A 7,448-nucleotide genomic window follows, 5' to 3' on the forward strand; every position below is an offset into this window, starting at 1 on the left:
CTTGGCTAACACTTCCGTCGTGGTCAAAATCTCAAACTGAAATGATTTCGAAGGCGAAATCCTTTCCCAAGTCAAGTTTACCACGGTTGTTTCTCACTGAATCAGTTTTTATGATGGGCACATTTTGGTAAATCGATATAAACGGCAAGGGACCAACCCTAACCGAGTCATCGCAGGATGCAAATCGTCCGAAGGAAAATAAAAACAGTGCGTTCTCCTCCCTAGAATACAACCCAGGGAGAGTCGCATTAAAATTTCAAGGGTTAGCTGGTCGTTTCCAGGGATACCGATAAATGACAACAAATAAATCGGAGTGTCCCGACAAGCAACGCAAGTGTGAGTGCATGTGTCGCTGACCGCTGCTACCGAAGGAGGCGGATCCTCAGAACAGATTTTATTATTTCGGAAGTGCGGTACGCCACTGCGGGTGATCAGTGTGAGGTTAAATGGGAAGAAAGGTCGAATAAAGTCCGACCGAGGAAAAAAACGGAAAACAAAAACGCGAGGTCAATGTTTAGTAAGAGCGGCTGCACCACGTGGCCACCAAAGTTGGCTATGTTTGTTTTTGCTCTCTCTTGTTTAAGGTTGATTTTAACATAATGCAGATGAAAAACATTTTGGCTCATTCACGATTTAGAGTCCGTAAAATCGTTGAAAATGATTGCTTGAAATGAGGCTAACGGTTTCTATTATCTTTGTAAAAAAAAATCCAAAATTTATAATATTTAAACCACAGATAAATCGATTTGACATTAAATAAAACTTTTCTAACAAGTTTTTTTTTTACTGGGAAATCGTAGTAGGCGATGCTGTGAGCTTGAATAAGAATAAAAATTTTAAATACAACTTATGGATGTGATCAACCGAGGCCATGAATTAGAGTGGTACTTCACTCTTAGAGCAATTAAATTCCAAACTTGTGAAGTCAAAAGAACAGTTCATAAAGATTGAAACACAACGATGAAACCACATTTGAAATTTTCAATTTTTTTTGTCTTCGAGTGAAGACAAATTAAAAAGCATTTTGCAGATTTTTTTATGATAATCCATGCTGGAAGACTCGAAAACAAGATAATATTGTCAGTTTGACTTGAACGAAATTTTGATCCAGGAATATTGATTTTGAAAGACAAATCTCATCGCATCTGGATTGAATCAAACGGTCAATGTTTGAATAACAGAGTATATATTTTGTAAAGCTTTCGTTTCAATGGAAAATCAGATCTCACAGTTCAACAGCCATAAGTCTCCACTAACATGCTGATTATTCATCGGTTGAAACATTGTTGTTAATCAAAACATCTGCTCACTTAGATAAAACAATGCGCATCCTCTACGCATAGCTAAATTATAATAAGGTATAATTAGCACTCAGTTTTGTCTCCAGAATATTACCAGATATTACAACGCAAGTATTGCATAAAGCGAACAGAATTGATTAAAATTATTAGAATTCAGTGTTGTAAAAATCACGATCAGAAAAAGTTCATTCCTGAGAAAAAAAACTCAGTGCCTGAAAAATTCACTTCCGATATTTTCATTCAAGAAACAGACATCCACAAAACTCTGAATCTTGAAGGTCACAAGCGATTTTTTGTGTCAGCGAAAGTTGCTTAAGAATGTTCACCCACAGAAATATCGCTTAAGAGATGTTCGAAAGAGAGAAGAATTTCCGATGCTGAATTTACATTACGCTTCAATTCGACACCGAAGTGATTCGTGCAAGATTTAATTATTATATTTTCATCAATAAAACAATCTCTACTGAATAAATTTGCAACTGAGAAATACTGACTGCGATATTTTCGATGCAATTCCACATTCCAAATAGTGAGTATAACGACGAAAGGCTGTTTTAATTCCAGCTGTTTGATTACGCACTATACTATTCAGTTTAAACCCAATAAAACGCTATTTAGCATGAATTTGATTAATAGAAGTAACAGGTGCGCAGAATTTTGCATGTCTCGAACACACCATATGTGCAGCGTTTGAAATGGCGTAACAACAACCTGCGCTCTTGTTACTTTTGTGTATGATATTCAAGCTAATTCAAGATAATATTTTTAATCAGCTGCATAACATGCTTTGCAGCTGATTTATATTTTTTTATTATTGTTTTAATCATAATAACTACTATTAATCACAGCACTTGCTGCTTTTATTGATGATATTACTCCATCACAACGGTATTGCTGAATAGAGTTCGAATACACCACCACTATTGATCCACTTATCCACAGAGCATCAAATTGCAAGAGTGGAAAATTTAACTTTTTTTCAGTTTTCGTTCATCGGCGAATTTATTCATCACGCATTCTGCAAAGGGTTGAGATATGATGGCTACGAAAATCCATTTCCCAATAATCTTCTGTTCGAGAATCATAACTGATATAGTCAATGTAAGAACTAATAGTTCGCTAGTGAACTATTCACAACTGATTTTTTGGATTGTGAGTTTCAAGTTTCTCAGAGATGGCTGAACCGATTTTCACAAACTCAGATTCAAATGAAAGGTCTTATGACCTCATACAATTTACTTGAATTTCATGTGGATCCGAATTCCGGTTCCGGAATTACAAGGTAATATGTATAAATTTATTAAAAAATGCGCACTAAATTTTCTTGGAAATTCCTTAACCGATTTTCGTATTACAGTGCGATTAGTGAAAATTTTCAATTTCATGAGTATTTTTTCACAAGCGATGGCGAAATGAGGTGCACATTTTTTTTAAAGCGTACTGCTAAATTCACATCTAGTTGGCAGATCTTGTTAGTTAGTGAATATATTAAACTACTTTCGGACTACTAGTCCCCGGTTTCCGCTTCCGAAAGCACCGATAATAGTGAAGAAAAGCTCCAAAAACGGAACTCACTTTGATTTCTCAGCAACGGTTAAGTCGATTTTCACGAATCATGATTCAAATTAAAGCTCTCATTGTCTTAAACGATAATGTGCAATTTCATCCAGATCCGACTTCCAGTTCCGAAACTACAGGGCTACTACGATTTGTTTATCTTGACAAATTCCTTGAAATTGTTTTTAAAAATACAAACCTGTACAACATGTCAAACGCAGCTGAAAGTATAGATTGCTTGATTTACAAGATTTTTCATAAATAGTTTGACATGTTTAGGAAGTTTTGCACATTACCCAGTGATGAAGAAATCCCATTATTAGAATATTTATATCCAAAATGTAGTGCATAATTCAACTACTGGGAAGAGCCCGTGTAGGAGACAACCTAATAAAAGACACCTCCCAAAATCAGTCCACCTAAGCTATGATGGCAGAAATCAGAGTTATTCAATACACCTACATCCATTGTTCTGTGACACTCACAAAATAGCACTGAATCATTTCCATTTCCGACATAGAAGTCCTTTCACGTTAGAACGTTGGTCGGTTTAGTGCTTCTGTCGCATTCGAAATGATGGCGGCATCGCCCAGGGAGAACATTGACCGTGCTATGAAAAAAAACTAAACTATTGTAATTCACCTCCTTCTGACACTTTCGCTTGAAAACGAGAGCCCAGAAAAAGGGATATCTAAAGGAATGATTTTACACATCTACATAACGGCACTCTATTAGTATGTATTTTATTCCGTGGCCTTGAAACTTCCGATTTTTTTCCTAGCTGAGTGAAAATGTCTTTGGATTAATCACTTGAATATTGAATAAAATTTCGAAAAACATTCATCTAACGACTGGCTAGACATTTCAATGGCAATATGCGATAAGGAACAGATGAAGCAACTCAAGGTCAAAATGTGGAAAAAAAACATTTATTTTGGCTTTTCGTTCAACAAACGTTTCTAAAACGGATACAAAGTTTGTTTTTAAAACGTATAAAAAATTCTAACAAAACAGGTCAATTGTTCGAGTTCCCCGTAGAAGCACTATCCAGTGTCGTTTCCAGTTTGAATATGTTGTTCGGTTCCTCTCGGTTCGCTTTCTTCAGCAGCTTGTCCAAATCTTCATCGCAAAACTGCTGCAGATATTTTGCTTCCATTGGATGCAATTGCGGTGCCGGAATAATAAGGGAATGTAAAGGCCCTCCGAGATCCGTTTTCTTGAGTTCTTTCAAAGAACAAGCCTTAATCTGTTGCGACTCGTGACCAATACGAGCCAGCCCCACTACCACAGTCCGCTCCGATAGTTCCGTTTTGCACTTGTTCTTGTGCTTTTGAACCAGCTGAAGCAGCTTATCGGCTGCTTCGCTACAACTCATGTAACGCGTTGGTTCATACTCCCGGGTCTTTTTCGTCAACGACTCCAACGTTGGTTCATTCACCCGGATGTCCAAAAGACAAAGCGTATGGAGGCCGTGTTCGACGTTAGATAGAATCTTATCATAGAAACTAGTGGGACGAAAGTTGTCTGTCCAGTACGGGATGGACACCGTTTCTCCGAAGTGATATAACTGAAGTCCGCAGCAGCCTACTGCGTTCATTATTGATGCATTGTGAATCACAAGCGAAGGGATTTTCATTTCTTTTGCTCGCAGTAGCAAATCCGTATGAGTTGTAGCACCGAACGGATCTCCGACCACTATTCGCAATTTCGTCATGTTCTGCATTGGCAAGAATTGAATCGGAACCTTGTTCCACCAGTTCACGGTCCGCAATGATAATGTCGCGACCGTAGAATTCTTCCTGGAATGCAAAATCATCACCTAAATCAATAGTAAACTTTTTTTTGTTGTTTCAACTCACCAGTTTTTCCTGTCCACACGTAAGAATTGACGTGTATGATTCCAGATATACACGTTTGCACCGCCGAACGATCTCTAAGCCTTTCACGGTAATATCCTTGGGATCACCCAAACCGAGCCCGATTACGTAGAACATACTGGAATGATTTAGTTCCGGCAACCGATTGATTTCAACTGAAAAGTGTATCTTTTCCTGATGTGACAGGAACAGTCGGATGCATTCGGCAAGGACAGGTTATTACGCTTACGCACACGACGATTGCAGTGAACCCGTTATTGCAATTTTTCAACGGACTCTCGAAATAATGCACGTGCTGATGTTGTGGATTTGTTTGGATATGGAACGTGTTGCTAAATTTGAAATACCGTTTCTAATCATTTCGGAATGACACGTGATGACAGAACGAATGATACACGCTTAAATAGGGATAGCCTTGCACAGGTTTAATTCTGGTTTTTATGTCATTGATTTCATAGTGATTTTCACTGGTGGTTAACAAAGATTGCGATGCGAAAAAATGTTGCAAAGATAACAAAACTGTCATTCGCATCGATTCAACCTCTTAGAGATCACAAACCAGAAAAATATTTTTTTTTTAAATTGGCCGTTAAATGACAATGGTTTTTATAACCAGAATTATTATACAATGATGCTCGAGCTTCACTGGAAACATTTTCAATATCAACTATAAAAATAAACTACTATAAAAATATTGTAAATCTAAAAATTCAGTCATTTTTGACAGATACATATTTGTTGATACTTTTATTGAACAAACAATTGCCTTTAATCCACCAGACGATTTTTTTCTCTATTCGCTCTCATTCTTGATATAAAAATACTGTCAACTTCAGTACAACATGCAGTGAAGGGGTTAAAACAACTGTCCAATTTCTAATTCTAAAATTACACATTAGAAATCCTCCAAAGCAAGTGATAAATTTTATAAATATGACGAGAAAAACCAAATAAGAAACCCGGCGGAATTTTAAGTCTGTGAATTGGACGACTTTATATAAAAGTTTCAAAAACTTGGAAAAATAATATAATACTTTATATAAAAGTATTGCAAAATTGCAGAGTCTGCTAACAAAAGAAATCGACAAATTTACATGCAAATCTGCCACCTGGTCTCTGTGATTCTGACGCTTATTATTGCGCTATTCTGCGGCGATTCCGTCGCATTCTATGCCACGCCAATATTTTCGGATTGATTTCTGTAAATGAATTCTCAAGCTGAATTCCGAATCAAATCTGATTCGCCGGAATTATGTTTCAGAACTCAGACCTTGCATGCATGCTTGTATGGATTTCAGAGCTAAATTCAGTTTCGGAATACAAATTGCGAGTTCAGTTCTAGAACTAAATTTAAACTGAGTTTAAAACCTGTTTGATTCTTGAACTTAGGTCAAGTTTCTGAATTCTATAAATCAGTTCTTTTTTGAACTATTAATATATTCCCAAAAAAAAAACTATACGTAGTATTCCTACTATGTAAATATATAATGCCGGTTGGTTCAGGTCCAGAGCTCAGCTCCAGTTTCAGTATCAAGAATTCTGTTCCGTATTGAATCAATTGCGGGACGTTCGTAGAGTCAGTTTCCTTTCAAAGAAGACCGGTTGCGTCATTTGTTCCGCGTTATTGAATTGTGTTGAATTTGAATTTTTCAACGAGAAACTACAAGGATCAGCCCTATGGTGTTGTTCGAGCCATTGATGTGGATTAAGGAATTTCTAATCATCCGAGCTTGCATGACACAAGATTAGAGCATACCAATTAAAGCTTCAAATCGTTTCATGGCACTTTTTGTCTTCCTGTAGGACTGAAACGTTAGCTATATTTCGCTTCTATTTATAGATTTGCGTGCTTCCAACAGCTTCGCTTTTGCATCGATTGACCAATCAGAACGATGCTTTCCCTTTGATATATCGCTTACTCCTTCAAAACCGTCAGACAGCAGACAAAATGGGACACTGCTCGCTACTAATTATAATTGAAAATACGTGGCTTGTTTGAAGCCATTTTCAGACCTATTTTCAACGTCATTGAACTGTGGAAATCGATTCAGTTTCGAACTTATTTCTTCTATTATCGTTTTGTTAGGAGAAATTACCCTGGGCCAGTTTTCTCAAGCAAAAACGGCATTATAGTCAGCAGCAGATAGTGTGCTACTCAATTGTGGGTAAAACGCTATTTCGCGTAGCTGAGTAGCGATGATTAAGAGTGTAGAAAACTTTGAACGTGATTTCTTATTGGGTCGTTTTGGCTTTGGGCAGACCCTGTCAGCTGGAGCGATCTCAATCTTCAGTTCAGCAACGCCATCGCACGGCGTCTCATTCAACATGCCATGTCAATTGTATGGGTGCGCAGTGCTGCTATTTTGGCGCGTACGAATTTGACATTTCTCTCCCCTACTTCTATGTACGTGATTCGATGCGGACTCGCCTGAGGGCGCCATGGTCGCAAAAAAGGATGTTGCCAAAGATTTGTTCGGGAAATGTGAGAGCTGGATATCTTGTTAATATGATGTCTTTGCTTTGGGTGATTGAAACAGGGAAGCCAGGTTTGCAAATTTGAGTACGGAAGTACTGGAAGCTTCTAAAAGAAACTAATTTTATTTAAAAAAAACTTGTATATGAATGAAGCGTTAAATTATCCAGAAACTGTCACAAACTATTATTGCATTTTCTTCAAAACGGCGTTTGTTTTTGGGGTAGAAAAAAATTGATC

General features: G+C 37.3%; 1 pseudogene; it reads right to left on the minus strand.

Annotated features, from left to right (window-relative positions):
- Positions 1–3,800: 3,800 nt before the first annotated feature.
- Positions 3,801–5,044, minus strand: LOC131431557 (diphthine methyl ester synthase-like; annotated as a pseudogene).
- Between the last annotated feature and the right edge of the window lie 2,404 nt (positions 5,045–7,448).

This window comes from Malaya genurostris, chromosome 1 (genome assembly GCF_030247185.1).
Source record: "Malaya genurostris strain Urasoe2022 chromosome 1, Malgen_1.1, whole genome shotgun sequence".
Taxonomy (NCBI): domain Eukaryota; kingdom Metazoa; phylum Arthropoda; class Insecta; order Diptera; family Culicidae; genus Malaya; species Malaya genurostris.